The 21,272-nt window shown below is 36.6% G+C and overlaps 1 long non-coding RNA gene across 1 annotated transcript in view; it reads left to right on the top strand.

The window, feature by feature from the left end:
• Positions 1-12,716: 12,716 nt before the first annotated feature.
• The window catches only part of LOC122525900, an 80,379-nt gene continuing 71,823 nt past the window's right edge, over positions 12,717-21,272 (top strand). The window contains exon 1 of the long non-coding RNA XR_006305909.1: positions 12,717-12,902. This is a non-coding gene — a long non-coding RNA (uncharacterized LOC122525900). The remainder of the gene's footprint in view (positions 12,903-21,272) is intronic.

The raw sequence follows: 21,272 nt of genomic DNA, 5'->3' as shown, positions 1-21,272 counted from the left end.
GGAATCAATGCTATCACAGCGCCATGGCCGTTTACGCATAAGGTAATTCGATTTATCTCTCTTATATTTAGTATGGACTGATATCTATATTTTAATATTTTTGTTTTTTTTTGTTTTGTATTCTTTCTTATATATGTAATATATCGATCGATTGAAAATATGTTTCCTTTCTTTTTTTTAAAGTTATTTTTGAGGTTATTGAGGTTATATTTGTTTTGGTACGCAAAAGAAGTATAACTTCTTAAGTGCGTACATTAGTACACACACCAATTTTTTTTATTTAAAATCAGACAAGAGTAAGAATTATCTCTTGGAATTTTTCTTTTTATTCTAACGAAAGTGCAGAAGAGTTGAGAAGAGTGTTGGACAAAGATTCGCAAGGTGGGACTAAAGATGAGAAGAGAGAGAAAAAGAGAGAAAGCAAATACGATGGTCGACGAGCAGAAAGTGCGGAACTGGAATCGTTGCCAACCACGTGGACAGCGGGCTTTGTTTCTAAAAGTGTTCGCATAGCGGCTCATCGTCGTTTGAAAATAACCATGTCGACGTTGGTGTGTTAGCTTAGGATTAAATCGTGCTGACGCATCATTGACGCGGAACTAGTTGATTGAGTCGTATCTTTATCTTTGCCTCTTCTACTTTTGTAAAACGAACAGGAATGATGATTAGTCGACTATATTGCATTCTAATAATTACAATTAGACATTTGCTTACATAACTGATCGTTCAAACGTAAAAAACATTTATTATACAGGTATTAAACGTATCATTATAAATATAAATTATGAAAAATAATATATTTCGTTGTTGTTAATTTTAATTGGTTAAAATATCTCGAGGGAAATAAAAAGCAAGAGAGAAGAAAATGTTGTTCAGTAAAATATATCGGAGTTAGTTAAATACTCTTTGCAGTATGTTTCTAGTTCTAGGAAAGTATAGAAGAAGAGAGAGAAGGAGAAGAGAGGATAGTAAGGAGAAGTAATAGACGATCGACTGCCGTGTTACTAGGATGTTAGTGATGCAAGAGAGAGATAGAGAGAGATATAGGAGAAAGATAGCAAGCGAGAGAGAAAGGTGGGTGGTAGAAGCCTAATTGGTCGAAATTAGCAAGTTTAGTCATTAGCGGAGTTTCCGGCGGTAACGCTGGGTCCACTTGACTCTGCTTCCTGGGAAAGGAAGGACGGAAGGAAGGTGTGTACAGCGTACGAGTCGGTTACGCTTCTCCATATACTCCTACACACATATATATACACACAAACATGCATTCACTTGGTATATAAATGTATAAGTATATATATATACACGTTGATGGTAAAATGTACGCTCGCGTGTGTGTACCGAGGAGATTTCGCGCGGCGCGGAATTACGCGGAGGAGGAACGTTTCGTGACCGCAAATAACTGTTTCCATTGGAATCCTGCGGTTTACACTTTACCGCCGGTGCCATATCAACGCCTTAACGTGCCGTATTTAAATCCTGTCGCCGCTCCCGCCAACGGCACGCACCACCTCCGTTTGTCTGTCTGTCTATCTGTTCGTCTCTCTGTGGATCGACTTTGAACTGTAAGATCGGGAACGGGTACGGTATGGTTTTGCTTCTATCAACACCATGACTTTCTCTATCTAGCTACTCTTCTAGATTTTACTTTTCCATTTAGTAGTGTGGGAAATCTAGGTGCGGTAAGAATAAATTTATATACAATATATATATATGTGTATATATAGGTATGTATATTCTCTTCTACCTTATACGTTTACTCGGATTATAGATTTTATCGGGTATGATTTAATGAAATACACGTTGAGAATTGTGCCTACGGTAAATTAAATGTTCAATTTAACGGAATAAAAAATATGAGAAAAAAAAATTCAATTTATGATTTCTTTTTCTTTTTCTTCTTTGTCTGGAACACCAACAAACAGCTGCTCCCTTGTAAATTAAATGTGTTTCTTCTTTTTCTTTTTTTTTTTCTTAAACCTAAAGACGTGCACATGTATCCTTCAGTATCTCTTTCCTACCTTCGTCCTCAGTTTTATGATACATTAAATGCGAAAGTGCAAAAGATCCCAGAGCACGATACCGGTAGAAACCTACTTTGTCATATACTACGATATCATGCAACGCATACATACGATGCCGTCGGCCTACCAAATGTTTTGAAATAATCATACACGGAACTCCGGCTGCAGGCCACTTTTCATGAATGCATTAATTCCGCTTAGTCCTTCTGACCCCCTTGTGTAATACGAACGAGCAACCCCATGAAGACGACACTAGGAGAGAATCCAGCTTGCTGTATTCATATACACATACATGTATATATGTATATGTGTAGGAAAAGTGACACGTAGAAGCAAATTTTGCGTTTCTTCCTTTGTAAAAGAATAAAGAGGCTTATGTTACGTAGTGGCGTAAGCATGGTGTGCGTGTATGCGCGTGCGTGTTTCGTCTATCGAAGGTTTTATTTAAAGGTTTTATTTATTCTTCAATATAAAAAAAAAACGATTGATTTATATATTTTATTAAAATAATATCGAGAGAACTTCGAAATTTCTCTTTTTTGATATCAGAGTAAGTCAACTGTTGACTCGCATATGCGCATTAATTCATATAGTAATTAGCTCTGAGACAAATAAACGTTAATGCTGATGTGGGACAGCTTGTGTATGTGTGTGTGTGTGTGCATACGTCATTCTCCTGCGCGTATGTACCGTATTATCGTAGTATATGCGTATGAACGTTGGGGTAAGGGCATCAGCTGCCGCACAAGGGCCCTTAATTATTCTATTAAACGAGCCGCGGACTTATTGTAACGCGCATACGTACCTACGGTTATGTGTATTTGTATTTGTGTGTATGTTTGTGTGTGCGTGTGTGCGTAAGTACTAGGGGAGAGATGGAGAGAAGATGGAGAACGCAAATACGAGAGTTCAATGGGAACGTACGTTTATATCGTATGGGGGGAAGGGATGGATGCTGGTATCGAAATCGATCGGGAGGACCAATTGAGATGGCAGACGTTTAACGATATAGACACAACTAATAGCAAATAGATATTTTATAATTGTCATATTTACTTTTATTATGATTAATTCATTTTTATATTATCATAAGTTCTCGTCAAAATTCTAATCGTCCAATTTGCAACTCTTTCTTTTTTTCCTTTTTTTCATATTTTCTGTCACGTAGGTAAAAGAGAACATCAATGGAACGGAAAGAAGGAAGGAAGGGAGGAAGGAACAAAAAGGAAAAAGGGGAAGGGTAAAGCGAAAGCCGTTTTACAACGTTGTTTTGAGTAACGCTGCGAAATCGCTATGCAATTTTCTTTCCACGGAGAATCCGCGCTCCAAAGATAGGAAGGCTTATGTTAGAGAAACACCAGAGAGAAAGAAAGAGAAAGAGAGAGAGAGAGATGGAAAGAACGAACGAAGGAAAGAGAAAGACGCGTACAACGTTTTCAGTGGCCACGTGATTGGTCGTAAACGCCAAAAATATGCGCCGATTGGCCGGCAGTCCGGCCGGCTTTATGGCAGCATCGGTATGCCAGCCGGGTTTTATGGTTAATTTTTGCAATTTTGTAATTGCCTTGTGCCCCATGGGCATCGTACGACGCCCCTGTGTCCTATCTTCTTTTACCTCCCAGCTTTTCTCCCTTTTCTCCCACTCTTTTTGCCACTAGAGCTCCATCTATACTCTCCACTTTTCCCGCTCGAGCCAACATAAATGGCCGAAGCATCGTAAACCAGAGCATGACCAACGTCTTCCTCTTCTTCTTCTTCTTTTTCTGCTTTTTCTTCCTAGTTTTCTACATTTTCCTACATTTTTTTGCCAAGAAATGGAATTTCGTCGTAAAAGGAAAAAATATTGACCCTTATAAACTATAATTAAAAGAAATATATACTGATACTTCGTTAACGACTTTTTAGGTTATGTCGAAACGTTTCGAATTTAGCAGGTTTACCGCTTAAATTGACATTTTTATAACATCTTTTATATGGATGAAATTTTGAAATTCAACACTTTAAAATTCTACGTCTACCTGGATTTTAATATGAAGCTTTCAAAGTTCAATTCTGTAAATTGTTACGATCTAAAATCTCTCAACGTTATATCTTTATATTATATTATTTCTTTTTCAATTCATCGTAACGTAAAATATACGTACATTTCATATTGTCCCATGGATTTTTGCTTAAAAAAAAAATGGAAAAAAGAAAACTTCCAAGGACTCTTCAATTTGTCTAATATTTTTCTCCATTATTTTATATTTAAAAGATCGAGCCGATCGAGTACGAAGACAATCTTGAATCTAACGAGACGTCGACATTTTTGAAAATACTATTGGGATCCACCCGGCGTAGCCAATTTTGCCTGCTCGCCCGTAAAGTAATGATTTCAATTTCGTGAGATCGCTCCTGCCAGCAGCCACTATGCATCCCTATTTCCCTCTCTCTCTCTCTCTCTCTCTTTCTCTCTTTACCTTCTCCATGTTCGACGATTCGGATTAAGCCACTAAGGAAATTCAATATCAGTAGCTGAGATGGGCACATAAAATTACTGACTGCCACTTCGCTTTAATTTGCGCAGTAAAGTTACCCGCACCCCCGGTCTTTCCTGCTGCTCCCCAATCCACCTCACCCGATTTTCCTGTGACTCCATCCGGACACGAAGCTTTCCTCTCTCTCTTTCTCTTTCTCTCTCTTTCTCTTTACTGTACACTTTCTCTGAGCTTACACATCCGATTAGCCAACTCTACCGTAAAACTAAGAAATTATGATTTAGTTATTTGCTGCCAGGTTATTTCAATGTTTCATTTGATGAAATTAGTAATACTTTATCGATTTTGTGTCCAAACAAATTAAGCCGATGATAAAGTATAAATGGAAATATCAAAGGATTTGTATTCTTTATTTGTTAAGTAGCGCATTAGGTACTTAATAATTGCTCGATAAGCTTTCGTTAATACGTAATTTCGATTCATCAGCATTATCTCCAATTAAAAAGAGATTTTTATCCAAGAGTGGATATCCATTATTCATTTGTCATTGATACTAAACATAATCGATTAAATCGTGTCCTATATTATCTAGCGAATCACTCAGAAAAAATCCACGAGTCTTCCACGAGTTCTTGGGAAAATTCGCCTGTTAAATTTATGGTCCTGCGGGCCGCAAACAGTGCACGTAAAACGTATCCGCGTACGAAATTGAAGCCACCGTAGTTGGGAGGGGTGGCCAAGGGGGTGGAGTCCGTGGGCTCCGTGAAACTGAACGAAGGGAGGAAGTATCGTGGCTGTGTGATTGTGTTTTCCCGCGTGCGTGTGTGTGTGTGTGTGTGTGTATGTTAGAGCATAGGAGGGTGAGTGGTAGCGTAATACGAAAACCATAGAATTCGCAATATCTTCCCAACGCGTTTTCACTACCGTGTACATACGTATTCTCTCCTCGGCGTATTCGCGTGGTAGGGATGAAAAAGAGGGATGGAAAGAGGTGGCTAGAGGGTGTACACGAAGCCCAATCTTCCACTCTCCCTCGTTCTCTTATTCTGTCTCACTCCTGCTTGGTTACAGTTCTGGCGTGTGTCAGTACTATCAGTTTATCAGATGTTGCGGCCAGCTACGACAGCTGTTACCTCAAGATATGGTAATTTTTAAAGTAACGGAAGAAGAGAGTGAAAGAGAGACAGTACTGGCTCGAGGGTGGGGTGATAGAGTTGGTGGAAGTATCGAACTTGAGGGGAAGTGAAACAGACTAGAACGTTGGGGTTGTTGAGGTAAAAAGAAAGAGGGAGAGAGAGAGAGAAAGAGGGAGAAGCAGACTGAGTGAGTGAATGGGGTTGAGCAGAGAGGGAGCCAGAAAAAGAGAGAGAAAGAGAAAGAAAATACCAATATCTGTCAAACACATATTTTTTCAGATTTATCAGGTTTTTCCTTCGCAAAGCAAATCCAATTTAATTTTCTCGATGCAGCCCATGAGTGACTATTACTCTTCTAACCGTTTCATGTGATTCTTTCTATCTCTCTCTCTCTCTCTTTTTCCTCCATTAAGCTGACCAACATATATACGTATAGTTTATTCACCAACGAAAATGTGGTTAATAAAAAAATATAATTTTAATTCAAACAAATTTTAGTTATAAACGTTCGTTCTGGTTATTTTTTTTGTTCTCTTTCCGAATAATACTAATAATTTTTATTTAACAACGTTACAGGCATTTACGTATAGTATAATATTTTTCAAACTAATTAACCAATTTTTATATATGCAACGAATTCAGATAATTGGTAGCTCGCATCGCAATGGATTCGCAAATTAACAATAAGACCAGTTAAAAATCGTTGTTCTGCGCTGTAAACTATCTCTATATCCGTTTTTATCATTTTATTTTCCACGTAATGAAGTAAACAAAAAAGAAGAAAAATAGATAGAAAAAGAAGAAGAAGGGAAAAAGAAACGTAGAAAACATTCTCGACGTGGTGTGCCGCCTGTCTTATCGGATTAATTTGTTTCTATCGCGACAAAAAGGGCCGCCGAAATCCTTAGGAAACGAAGATTTTTCCTTCTTTCCTATCTTTAACGTTCACCTTCTGATCCCTCAACCTTTAGGTTTCCTCGGTGTGACTACCCTTCTCTCCCCTTATGCGTGTCTCCAATGGCAGTAATGAGAAGAGACGACGAGGCCTTTTCAAGAGGTGCAATCCAGCGTGACGTTGCTTCTTACTCTCTCTCTTTCTCTCTCTCTCTCGTGGCTTCCAACATTTGTCGGTTCTCAGCTTACGTTTCCGGACGCGAGAGGGTGGAGAGAGAGGATGAAGAAGAGAGGATGAAGAAGAGAGGATGATGCGCTGGCAAGCAACGCAGTTGCTATTGCTTGCGGCTTACGCGTTGCGAATACGCACCACCACTACCAACACCATGTAAGGCGATCAAAAGGAAACACGCACGTATGCTACAAATCTTTAAATGTGTGTGCGTGTATATATTTATATATATATGTATATAATATGTACAACAGTATATTCGTATTTTTCTACTGCACGAATATTTGCGTCACCCCCCTCCTCTCCGCACTGTATATAAATGTATTAATACAAAAGAAGGGTGTTAAGAAAAAAAAAAAGAAATGACTAAAATATTATTTAGCTGGGGCTCACTCTCCCCCTCCCCCATACATCGAACGCAAGAAAAATACAGGGTGAGACATTTCTACTAATGACGCGATGATAATTTCGGTTAAATAGCTTTTGCTCTTATTTATTTGGATCAAATTTTGTCTCTTTTTTTTCTCGCTAGTGATCGCGTAAGTTGAGGAGGATTTAAAAAAGAAAAAATAAAAATGTTTATTCCTAATAAATATGAATAATGTACACGTAAAGGATTAAATCGATTTAATAATAATAATAATGATAATAATAATAATAATAAACGATCAAATACGTTTTCCTTTTCCATCTAATTTAACAATATAATTTCGTGTAAATCGTTTTGCAACGTTGAAAAATCAACATTATTTTTCTTCCTTAACAACCCTCCTCCTCCCCCCCCCGCCTTGGTTTTTCCCTATTTGGATAAAAATATCTACGCACGCGTATGTGCAATATATTGAGATCTCGCGAGAGAGCGTAGGTACGCTTACGAAACAGGAAATAATGGTGCGCATTAGTACCGACAGCTGCGATGCAACCCCGGATTGAATTGTTGTTCGGAGTGTTCGTGGAAAAACGGGGTGCGCGCTAGGGAACTTAGACGGGGGTGAGGGGGAACGAGGGGAGGGGATTTCGAACTACTCTCTCTCTCCCCTTGAACGACGGAACTGGAACGAAAAAGAGCTTCGAATGTCGGTAGAGCATTGGTGGTTGTTGTATTGTACGACGGCGACGTTAATTGTGCGGATTTGTCATCGCGCGATGGCATCACGAAGAAATAAGTTTCCAGGATGACGTCCCTTGGGTAAAACGATGCTAATCTTCATCGATGAACACATATGCTTATTATATGTATTTCTCAGTTAACGTTAAATGAATAATATTCTATAAGGAATAACGTTAATGGTATATGCTTTTCCATTACTCGATAATAATAATAATAATAATAATAATAATAATAATAATAATAATAATAATAATAATAATAATAATACAAAAATTAATAATACGCGATGGAAAATTGCGAAAGAAATTAAATAGTTAAGGTGCTTTGTTAAAATAAAAACGTTACACACACACACACACACACACACATAATTTATTATATTTATTATTATATTATATTATATAATATAAAACTTGAAAACTAACTATACAACGATTTCGGGAAAAAAAAATGTCTTCGTCGAGTTAAAAGTAATTACGAATAAATAAACGAAATTTTCTTTTCTAATTACAAAATCTCTGAGCCCTTTTTCTCGAAGGAAATATTTTACATATATTTCAGTTTAAATCTATCCTATTTAAATATAAAAGATATGACGAGATTTATATTAGAAAATCAAACAAAATGTGTGTAGGTATATATAATATAAGAGAACGAAATCGTTAATTAAATTTAATCAGCAATCGTGTAACCAGAGCATCCCTCTCTCTCTCTCTCTCTCTTTACTCGTTTCGTGAAACATAGGAAAACGTAATGATTTTAACTTTGAAAACGTCAAGCCTTTACATTTGCGACGGCGCTCGCGTGCACATCGCCGTTACAAGGCCGTAATTAGTCCGAATTGACAAACAAAACTGCAGGAAAAGCGGGCCATTCTTGTTTGTGTGTACGCACAAAGAGTCTCGGCTTCTCTCTCTCTCTCTCTCTCTCTCTTTCTCTCTCTTTCTCTACTAATACTACAGTATTTTCTCTCTCGTCTTCTCTCTTGGACGCGTGGACGACTCGTCGGGGTAGTACTGGCCAAAATTTTAATTAATCCAGAGAGCTTATTAGTTTGAGTGCCGCCAAGGACTGGGTACGGTCGAGAACCACAAGAAAGAGAAAGAGAGAAAGAGAGAGAGAGAGTAAGAGAGAGAGAGAGAACAATTTCCAACTTGAGTGCGGAACAGGGGATGAAAGGGGCTCGTTTCCACGGCCTCGTACAATCGAGTGAAAACGAAGAAGCAAAATAAAAGAGGTAGTACTGCGAGGGAGAAAACAAAAAAAAAAAAAGCGAAAAAATAAAAAAAAAAAAAGAAAAAGGAAAAAAAAATATCGCGATAAAAACACAGTACCGGTCGGATTGCCGCTACCTTCTCGCTTCCGGTCAGATTACCTTCAAACTTTCGAGCACCTTCCGACATTTTTATCCTTTTACTTATCCTCTGTGCAGCTATTCTTTTTTCCTTTTGGTTTTTGTTGTTTTTTATTTTCTCTCTCTCTATTTCTATATGTGGATTGTACGTATATTATGTTTGCGAATACGTATATATTTTTTTGCTTCTCTCTCTCTCTCTCTCTTCAGTACTTATATAGTATTGCAATTATTTGTATCTATATTGTTATAACTTAAAACGAGAAAGAGAGTGAATAAATGAATTAGTTAGAAGAGTTACTCTATGTATATATTATATTTAAAAAGTGTATATTTGTATTGTTTATTGTTATATATAACGTGGCCTGTAGAAAAAATATATATGTATATATATGTATGAATTTAATTTGTTACAGAGAGAGAGAGAGAGAGAGAAAAAAAAGGGATACTTGAAACTCGACGACTTTCGTTTTATTGTTGACCAATTCGGATACTCGGTATTGTGTATTTATTATATTGCTATGCATATACGTAGTTTACCTGCTCAATTTTTTATTTACGAATAAACTTGTTGCACTTGTTTAGACGAGTTTTATCGATTACTACTTTTTGTTTTTTGTTGTATTACTTAAATTTTTGTTACGCTTATACCGCCGACACGTTCGTTCAAAAATGGCAAATTGAAATTAATGATTATATTACATTTACTCGATGTATTATTAACTATTTAATAAAAATTTATAAGATTATGTTTAACAACGAGAGCGATGAAAATATTAGCCATTAAAATTATATTAAAAAAAAGAAAAAAAAAACAAAAAGACAACTATCGTATCGCTCGTTCCACGAAATCAAAGTCGATATATAATATATTTCGCTAATTTGAAAAGATATTAATTACTTCGGGCAATATAAGGATAAAAATAACATTCGGATAAGTAGGTTCGATATATATTGAAAGAAAAAGCACACATCGTATCAAGGAGAAACAGAATCGAAGGTGAAATCGGAAAGGGGGTGGGGTGAAAGACTAATCAAGAATCTTTCCGATTTCTCCTTGGGAAAGAAAAACGTTGGAATCGTATAAAAAGAAAAAGAAAAAGAAAAAAAAAACAACAGAGACGATAAAAGATACAGAAAGATTCAAAAGGATTGAAACAAGAAAGAGGAGAATGAGTAGAAAGAAAGAGAGAAAGTCATGGTGAACGGTTAACAAGCGTCACATTCGTCAAACTACGCGCGTCCAATGCCACAGGGTGATACGTGTAACGAGCTAATTAACTTAATTTATCGCCGTTTGACGAGGATCCAATCGCAGATGCGCGGCACGTTAATTGTACGTCCATTAGCTGCCGATACGATCGTATAACCATCTAGCGTTTACTTCCTAACGATCGCTTAAAGCTCCCATTCGTTTCTTCTTCCCTTTAGAAGATGATTACGAAACAACGAGAACTCATTGGGAAAACATCTTTGCTTATAACATTTTTCTCTTTTTTTTTTTTTAATTATTTCTCTCTCAATATTTCGCTAACAGCTCGTCGTCGTCATCGTCATTGTCATTTCATTTTCTTACTACATTATCTACACACTTAATATACGATTTCAACTATATATGTATATATATATATATATCAATTGAGATTCGTTTAATTAGCTATCATTATTATTATTATTGTTATTGTTATTGTTATTATTTCAATGTTCGATTATGCAGCATCAAAATTATGCACGTAATGATTTTCATTAGAAGTATTGTGCAGTGTATGGCATTAGTTCGTTTGAATATCGAGTTATTGTCAACGAAGAGAGAGAGAAAGAGGGACACAGGGAATACAGAGAGGAAGAAGAAAGAGTGGGAGAGTAAATGAGAGACAATATTTGGATGAAACTATTTAGAAATGTGTAATAGGACAATTGTACCGTGTAGTCAATGTCTTAAGCATACAATTACTAAATTCTGTATTATATATAATTGCTATTGCTTTGTCGTGTTTCCTAGTGAAAATTAATGCGAAATATAACTGCGATTATTTCTTCGGATAGGGGGAGTGATGAATAGAAAAAAAAAAGAAAAAAAGAAAAGTAAATAATACAAAAGAAAAAAAAATATTATTGTCAATTATACGGAAGGAAAAATAAAAAGAAGTTCTGTTTTAATGAAGGGACGCAAGCCATTTAGTGACCCAAAGGTTCCTATGCAATTCTTCTTCTCATAAATCTGTCGACAAGAAAATCATGTTTCGTGCTTGATCGCGTAAAACCCTGAAGACGAAGAAAAGCCAGGTAACAATTCAAAAGGGTATATATATATACATCGAGTCGGTAGCAAAAACAAGATACCTTTCTGGGAACTAATCTACTCGTCGATACCATCCTACACCTTTCTTTGTATTTCTTTAACGGAATGTAACAATACTATCTTTGTTGCCCATTATGTTTCACTCTTTTTTATATTTTTCTGTTTATTTTTTTTACTACGATTTAAAAGATCATCTTTCTTACTTGGAAAGGTATCCAACTACGCTACTCTTCAAAACATGACAAACAACAATAAGATTATTTGGTGTTTATGGTCAGCTACCAATAACTCGGATTCGGAAATCGTACAAAGACCGGGACCTAAAAGGGCATTTTTAAGAATGGAAAGAAAACAAGTTCTATTATTCCTTTTCAAGGTAAAACTTGTAATTCCTTTTATCCTCCACAATCAAATTATTCGTTACAATATTATTTAGCTTATATTTACTATCACGATTTGATTTAAGTAATAATATCCTATTAATTTAACTGGCTAATTAAAATTGACTCTACCCTTGACTCTTTAAACGTTGAAAATGAGATGCGATTTTACATTTAAGGTCTCGGACTAATAAAATAAATTATTTCTACCAAAGCTCTCTCTTTCTCTCTCTCTCTCTCTCTCTTTCATAGGATATTTCTCTGTCTCTGTCCCATCCCAGACAGTAGATATCTGGCCACAAGAGCAACGTAGTTACGCCGTTACGCTACGCTCGGGTACTTAAATTCATAGGATGAAGAGGAAAAGCGTGGAGGAATAGGAGTAGGTGGGAGGAAAGGGAAAGAGAGAGAGTAATAGCGAGAAAGAGGACGAGTAGACGAGGAAGGGAGAGAGAGAGAGGGAGAGAGAGAGAGAGACACCCGCAATTTCGTGATTGCTTTTCAGACGACACTTTGTACACCCATGGACAGCACCAACCAACTCATTACGGTAATGACACGTGTGCATCAATTCGCATTAATATTCTAATGGACGTCAGGGAGAGGGAGAGAATGACTAAGAGAGAGAGAGAGAGAGAGAGAGAGATAGAAGGAAAGGCGAAGAGAGTGGAGAGGGGGAAGGGGGGAGAGGAGGGAGGGGCATGCAGACGAGGAGGGTATGTAGCTTGTGCTCGACATGGGTAGTGTGATACAGAATCGGTATTGGTATTAGTGTTGGTGGTGGTAGGGGGTGTACTGTTCTGCTGCTGCTGCTGCTGGGTCGAAGTGTAGAAGGCTAGAAAGGAGTTGGCATCGGAGACGAAGGGGAGACGCCATGCTATCTTGCACATAATGCCAATTAATTAATGGATACTACTGTGGTTCGGTTGGATTATGTAACCGGTGCCCAGGACGACTGCTATCGATCGACGTCTCGGTGCTGCTAGACGGTGAATGTAAATTTCGTTTCGTTTCGTTTCGTTTCGTTTCGTTCCCGACTTCGTCGTAGTCAGTCGTAGTACCGTTTGTTGCTCGTTCGTTCCTTCGTTACGGTAAATATTTTTTTTTATTTATAGTCTTTTCCTTCTTTTTTTTTTCTACTTTGTTTTACTACGCCCCTCCTCTCCTACACCCGCTACTTTTTTTTTCTTTTTCCTTTTTCTTTCCCTACGCTTTCGCATCAACGGAGACGTATGAATGAAAGTGATGGTTATTGATCGAGTCGTCTAAAGAGAAACGTTCTACGTAATAAGTATTGAAAAGATTGGATGGACACTTTCTTCTTACTCAATATCGAAACAGAGACTCTAGAGTACAATTCTATTATAATATATATATATGTATATATAATATCGTATAAATATATATATATACAAGTATATGGCAGGTTTTAATAAAAAGTCCAATAAATTCACGGTATTTTTCATCGATTTCTCGTATAAGTTTATTTCTATACAATGCTCGTTTCTCATATGAAATAATTCCACGTTTTTCTATTCTATTTCAAATATAACTTTGATAAAATAAAAAAAATATATGCGAAAAGTTAAAGATCAAAGTAAATAAAGCCCGAATAAGAAAAGATTTTTGTATTCCGTAGAAATAATCAAAAATCTTAGCAAGAAGAAAAATAAGTATCGAGTGATTTTTCGATCGAGGCGGCAAAACAAAACGAAAAAATAAATAACAACCGCCATGACACTTCTTCGACGGCAGCGCCATCTGCGATTCCTTTCTTGCGAATGCCACGTAATAAATGCTCTATAATGAATGTTATATATATATATATATAAATGGTGTACATGTATGGGTGTGTGTGTGTGTGTGTGTTGGTAACTGAAACGCGGCTCGATCTCACGCAAAACGCATGTCATCCTGCATAATGACCGATTACGTTGAACGAATGTCATCATCATCGACGAACAACGATGATGTCGCACTGGCCACACGTCTAAATCGTATATACGTGTACGTTTAGCGGCGTTTGCGTTAGTATATGTTCTCTCTCTCTTTCTCGCGTTTGTGCGCGCGCGCACGGATCGTTATTCAATTACCGAGCGATGCCTATAACCGAATGATCATTACGCACGCGGTTAACGAGGTGCGTTAAACGATCGAGCTTACTGTCCATCGGGGAAAGATCGGGCGGACGTGCGCGGGAAATCGATAATCCTTCTCTATCGGCGGGATAATGAGCCTCAGCAATGAACTATATCCAATAGGGAACAGAGAGAGAGAGAGAGAGAGAGAAAATCTCTTTTATTATCGATTACATTATTTCCTACAAATATACTTTTTCTGAGATAGAGTAAATATTAATGTTTTCTTTGTCTGCCCGTAAAAACAAACGATGAAGATTTAAAAATCTTCTTTTTTTCTTCCCCCACTTCCGTATTCTAAACATAACCAATTGAAACACATTTTATAGATTGACAGAAACTTGTTGGATATTATGTAGAATGATTGTAATATATATTTATAATATATGGAAATTTGTATGCACGAACGGGTGCAAGGTAGAAAGGTTTATGTTACATATTGCAAATCTATGACGTAGGCGAGAACGAAACATATTTAACACGCGATATTCTTTCGATAAAATTCATTTATACGTGTGTAAAGATGAAAAAGAGAAAAAGAAAATAATTAATATTTTAATCAAATTTTTAGATGATAGAGAGAAAGAGAGAGAGAGAGAGATGAAAAAATAGAGTTATAAAATAAAGTTTAAAAGTGTTGGTAAGAATTTCCGAGAGTCATTTGTGGAACTCCAAGCATCATCCTTCTCGTATCCCTTTAAACCACCTTAAACCAGCTTTCAGAACGCGACGGCTTGGTTATTCTTCTTCATTAAGCAACGATGCACAACGAGACCTAAGTAAATATACTTCAAGACCACGTCACGGAGAGGAAGAATAAAAAAGAAAAGAAAAAGAGTAAGAAGAAGAGGAGGAGGAAGAAGAGGAGGAGAAAGAAGAAGAAGAAGAAGAAGAAAAAGGAGCAGGTGAATGCGCCTGTATCTCTCGTTTCCTTATCTACCTTCTCTAACTATATATACATACCTTCGACTTCTACCTTAGAGAGAGAGTGTTTTGTTTTAATAATTTATCGATCCTGTGTTCGACAAGCAACTTTTAGTTATTTTTTTTCCCGTTTAAATTTGTTTGTTAACAATGAGAATACATAAACGAGGAAAGAGGTATATTCTTCGTTTATCAACCATATTGCAATATTCAAAACTTGTGTATATTCGAATATTTGATATTAATCAATATCTACCTTTGATTTCTAATTGCAAATATAAATTTAATGTAATTATAATATAAACCTGTACAACGTTACTAATACAAAAGAAAAACGAAATATAATCAATCGATCTCGTCCAAGACGAGTGACCTAATAAAATAAATGATCATTTTCAAACCTCTGCATCTTATCTCGAGAAAAAGTGACATTATCGAGAAGAAACGGATCTCTTATTAACGACACAACAAAAATGTTCGGTTGGTTATTTTTTGTTTTTTTTTGGAGAGGGTTGAATACTAGATGGGTGAGTGGGAGGTATTTTCCCGTTAAGATCGAAGAAGAAAAAAAAGAAAAAAAAAAGAAAAAAAAAGATAAAAGAAGAAGAAATCTTTGGAATTCTATTTTAAAATCGTTATGTATAGAGAATTATTCTCTATATTCAACCGGAACACGCCGTTCCACGAGAACCAACTCTCTCGTCGCGTTTTAATCTTGGTACAGGATCTTCGTGAGATGTCTTAAGAGCACGGAATCAATTACCGCGACTTTCACCGCGTGGGCGCGCCACATCTGGCGTGTCCGGCTCACCTACGTGTGGATTAGTGTATACGTTCTCTCTTTTTCTCTCTCTTTCTCTCTTTATTTCTCTCTCTTTTCCTATATATGTGAGATCGTCCGCGTGTACGCACTTAAATGCGTATAAAGTGTGAGTAATAGCCCCCATGGCGCGCACACACTCTGACATGGAATTAACAACGACAAGTTAGAATAGGTGATGGTGGTGATGGTAGTGGTGGTGGTTAACGGTTAAGGTGTGTGCGAGAGGAGGGGGAGGGGACTTGACCGTTAACTGAAAGAAATACGATGGAGATATTCATTGATCTCACCTGTGAAAAACTGATAGAAATAATTTGATGATTCTAACATTCAAAACTTGATCAAATTTCTTCTTAATCTTTCACATTTACAGGGTGTAATTTTGTTTAATTTGATATTTTCATGTCGTTACTTTTTAGAATATTTACTATGAGTTTGTTAACGTCGTTACTTTATGTATTATTCGATATGGTAGATTTAATTTCAAGCTAATTACTTTAGAGTTTTTATACGTGCAAATGAAATGAGGAATAGGAAATATATATTATTGAATAAACGTGATTTTGTTAGATACACATAGGTTGGTTTCCGTTCTTTATTCTTTTGTCCTTTTTACTCTCTTACTTACAAGATTTCCCTTTAAAGCGTGCTTGATTTAACAAGAGAGTGCCGAGCGTTTTCTCTATCTTGACATTACCTACATCAAGAAATCTCCTTGACCGTTCTACCTCCCTTTTTTGATCTTCAGATCGATAAATCACAAAAGAATGAAAAGAAGCGAGTATACCTCACTACGTTAGGATAATGTTAAAGTTTACAAACATCAGTTTGAATAAAAGTATGTATATAATATATAAATACTTAGTTATTTTATATCGAATAAAAGATATTGATTTTATAGGATTTTTCATTTTTATGTATATTAATCAATCCGATAAAAATCATACATTATTTGTAAACAAATTTCCAAGATTTTACAAGTATTAAAATGAACGATCAATTAAAAGAGTATCGAATGGTCTAAGGAAATAGCATCTAACACCGTTTGGAATTTCGAAATGGCGGAATAATCGTGGCAATGCGTCCCGGTGTTAGAACATTTTCGAAGTTATCGGGAATGGATCTTAGGAGGGCTCGATGGTTGAACATGCAGTGTTGTGCTAGATGGTTGGGGCCCGCGTTTATCGGTTGGTGGTGGTGGTGGTGGTATAATGCGCGATTACAAGTTGCACTGCTATCTTGATCTGAGATTAGTCGAAGCACGACCTCCAGCCACTTTGACTTTCAGACATCCTCCTTCGTGCCCTCTCCTTTCCGAATACTTTCACGTCAAATGAACGTCGACGTTTGGAAGTCGCGACCTCAAACCAAGTACACACTTCGTATACTTCTTCTCTTACTATTCTATCACCTTTACTTTTTCTCTATTCGCGTATTCTCGATTAGGGAGCTTGTCGTTTCAAGGCAACAACGACATGTTGTTTTGTATCATTTTCTAATCAAGAAACAAACAGTTTGAACTATTAACCTAATTTTACTTGTTTGAATAGTGTATATTTAGATTGTGTCGTAAAAATGTAACGTTAACGAATATACTCGTTAAATATACGAGAAAAAGAGTATCTATATAGCTTATTGATAATATTGAATTTAATTATAATCAAATGTAACGTAAGTATACTTTTCTTTATATCTCAGTTATATACTAGTATACTTTTCTATCTCAGTTAACTAATTACAAATATTATTTCAAATTGTTACTGATCTTAAAATGAAGGGATCATATATTTTGTAAAAAATAAATATAATTTGGAAATCAGTCAATTACAAATATAACTTAAAATATATATATAAAAATACAAAATAAACTCATACGTTTATAATATATAACGATAGAAAGAAAAAAACCACGAAATATAAAAGGTCCCAAGAATTTGTATAACGAGAGACGTTTAACTGCGTGGGTCTGTTAAAGGATCGGATTATCAAATGGAATGGGACTTTAGATAGAGCAGAAGGGGAGAGGGATGAGGGAGAATGGTAGATGAGGGAACGGAGAACCGAGTGGGGGGGAAAAGAAAGGAGATTTCTTGATGGAAAGGAAGAGAGAACTTCCACTTGGGTGCACTTGAATGGAACTCTGAGCGAGGGGCCGCGAGTCCCAGACGTACCCCACGATGGAAAACCAACAAAGCTTCGTTCTTCTTTTACAATGGGACTCACGAAGAGAGGGGACTACTCTCTGCCATCGGGCCACTAGTAAGTTCCACGTTTTTGTACGTAAAGCGGATGCGTCGTAAGCACAGTAAAATTTCACGTCGCACGTATAATTTAACACGAAAATAAAATATAGAAAAATGGAGAAAGAAAAGAGAATAAAAAAAAAAAAAAAAAAAAAAAAATGCAATTTCGTTCGCGCGCGGAAAAAAGTGTTTACATTTTTATCTTTTTTTTTGTTAAAATGAGAAAACGTTCGAAAAGAAAGATAAAACAAACAAAACAAAAAATGAGCTTGGATTGATTAATTATCCGCCAATAATTAACCTTCATTATTCTTCCGTACTTTTATTACTCTGGCATTGTTTTGTGAACAAAGGATACATCCCGGGCGAACATTAAATATGACGAAAGATAATATCGAATATGAATATTCCGACTGGATTTCATCGTAGCTAGCTGTCATGGGGAAAGGGGGAAAGGGGCCGGGGGCAGGGACTTCGGTTGTGCGATACGCGAGACGGGCGGCGTGCAGATAGTCGATTAAAAATTATTTTAAATTTTAAACGGCAATAAAGGAGTCATTATATCAACGGCCGTAGTATTCGGTAATATTTGACGCACGATTCCCATGTAAAACGGGTATTTTAGTGATAGCAAATGCAAATAGAGACGTGAATGCGAACTTGAACGAGAAAAAAAGAGAGAGAGAGAGAAAGAAAAAAAAAGGAGTATGCCCGTCGTTCAAATTTATTTCGCGTCTACAAAAATTTAATAAAATTTCATACGAAACGGACAGATCCGACAAAATATATTATATTCTTTTTTTTTCTTTTTTTTTTTATATATATAAATATATATATTAAAGATTCGTTTATAAGTTCGTAACAACGAACTCGACATATTCAATCGACGAAAACAGCAAACGACGACTGTTCTTCTTCTCTACCCTGTTTTGTGTAACCATAAAACGTATAATAATAAATATTAATTTATCTCGGTTTGATATATACCTAACTGCCATTAATCATGTTGATAATTAAAAAAAAGGGATAAGGGACTAATTATTTTTTGATGTAAAGTACACACGAAATGGGTTAAATGTTTCATAATTATACAACAACAGTACCTTTTTCCCCCAGCCCTCTTCAAACAGGCAGGAAGAAGGAAGCGCGCGTAAGCACGAAGCTGAACGACCCTACCGATTTCTTCATACTAATTGAAATTAGTAGCGAGTAACCGACAGGGCAAAAGAGATAAAAAAAAAAAAGGAAAAAAAAAAGAAAAAGAAAAAAAATACTACTACGAGAGCCGACGCGAAAAGGGCTGACGTGTTCGAGAAAAAAAAAAAGAAAAAAAAGAAATAAAATAAAAGGGCTAAACAAGGGAGAGACAGACCACTTCTCTCTCTCTCTCTCTCTCTTTTAACCCCTTTCCACCACCCCTCTCATCCTTTTTTTACTCTCTTTCTCTATCTCTGTTTCCCCATGTGTTCGTTTTCGTTCGGCAATGACTGGCGAGATGTGCTTCTAAGTTCGACTTTTAGACGTTCAACTTCAGAAACTAGACGGCCGAGAATAACAAATGATCGTCATTACGGCTTTGAACATGATGAAAGAGAGGGAAGAAAAAGAGAATGAGAGAGGGAGAGTGAGAGAGAGAGAGAGAGAGAATATCGTCGTTTCGAAAACTTATACTAACGTTTAAAACATATTATAGCTTATGTATGTAGACCGTCGTCGTTTCCCTTTTTCGAAGAGAGAGATAGTCATTATTACATAATGATTGCTATCCTTGCTTCCTTTTTTTTTTGAGAATCGTTAATCTTTTCCCTACGTTACCAAAACGTACGACACACAGAAAGATAATGTTCCCACGATTATAATGTTTTTATTTCGATTATCAGTTTTTCAACATCCTTAATCATTTTCTTGATTATATCCCTAATTACGGCGTATACCTACGTTGTCGAAATTATACTCGAATTTTGAAAATACTTGAACATAATTTAGAACAATTTTAAGGTACATAATCGTAAGTAAACGAGATTCAAAATAATTCGTATATCGAATAGTATAAAACAAAGTTATTTAATGAAATCTTTCAAATGGTTTATTGTTAGTTATTAAAATTGAATTTATATGAACAAGATGAGACCATGATTTTCAAATCTCAGATTCGTATTGAATTTGATTGAAAAAAATGATTGAAATCTTTGGGACAGATTAGATGTCAATGTTGAGTTTCCCGTATGTATATAACAGTGGATGGAAATATCTGGTCATATCCAAGCCCAACCAACCAGCCAGCCAGCCAGCTAGACAGACAGACAGACAGACAGACAACTCGGATCCTAACACTGATCAGTCGGCAGCCTCGTACCAGACTCGTCAAGATCCATTTGCGGACTGGGATGTACAGCTGCATTACCGTGTCGTGGTGCCAAATACTAATGGTAGGGAAGCGAATAGTGTCGTTACGGAACCTCACACTCACCGCACTACTCCATCCCACAGATCTCCCAAACCCTCTAAACTCTCCTACTATCTCTCGCGTAGTCGTGTTTCTCTGCGTTCGGATGCATAACACGACGAACACGGTGTAGGAAAAGCAGATTGAGTGACCTTGATGGAAAGGCAAGAAACGCACACTCGATATAGGATTTGTCGGGTCCTCTCATCGATCAAAAGGAAATGAACCTAGATGATATCACACGATTCGATAATATTTAACATATATAAAACTCGTAAGAAAAATAAAGGGTAAAATAATTATAGAGAGAAAAAAAACTATCAATGCTAAAGGAGATTACAATTGATGACGAGAGAACGTTGTTAGTTTGAAAATAAATCGCAATTATTGACGTAGCAAACGTGGATAACTGAAATTACCGAACCACCGAGCCGAGGTCCCAAGTGGTAAGCGAGATTACTGGAATGAGAGGAACTCAAAGACCAAGAAGGAAAAAAAAACAATCCGTGAGAGAGGAAGAAGAAGAAGAAGTAGAAGTAGAAGTAGAAGAAGAAGAAGTAGAAGAAGAAGAAGAAGAAGACTACTGAGGGTGGAAGGGGTGGAGAAACGTAGGGGGTTAAGACGTTGTCCTGCCAACAGGTGGTAGCAACCTCACACCACTAGCTCTAGCTATCCTCTTCTACCTCAACCCCTTTTTCGCCCTCTGTGGCAGCAACCACGACGATAACCCGCGGCGACACCCGATAAAACGGCTCGTAGAAGAGGGTTGGGGGTCTCTGTTACGACGATGCGCA

This window comes from Polistes fuscatus, unplaced genomic scaffold (assembly GCF_010416935.1).
Source record: "Polistes fuscatus isolate 324 unplaced genomic scaffold, CU_Pfus_HIC Scaffold10, whole genome shotgun sequence".
Taxonomy (NCBI): domain Eukaryota; kingdom Metazoa; phylum Arthropoda; class Insecta; order Hymenoptera; family Vespidae; genus Polistes; species Polistes fuscatus.
Note: the sequence above shows the minus strand (reverse complement) of the source record. Positions and strands in the feature narration are given on the sequence as shown.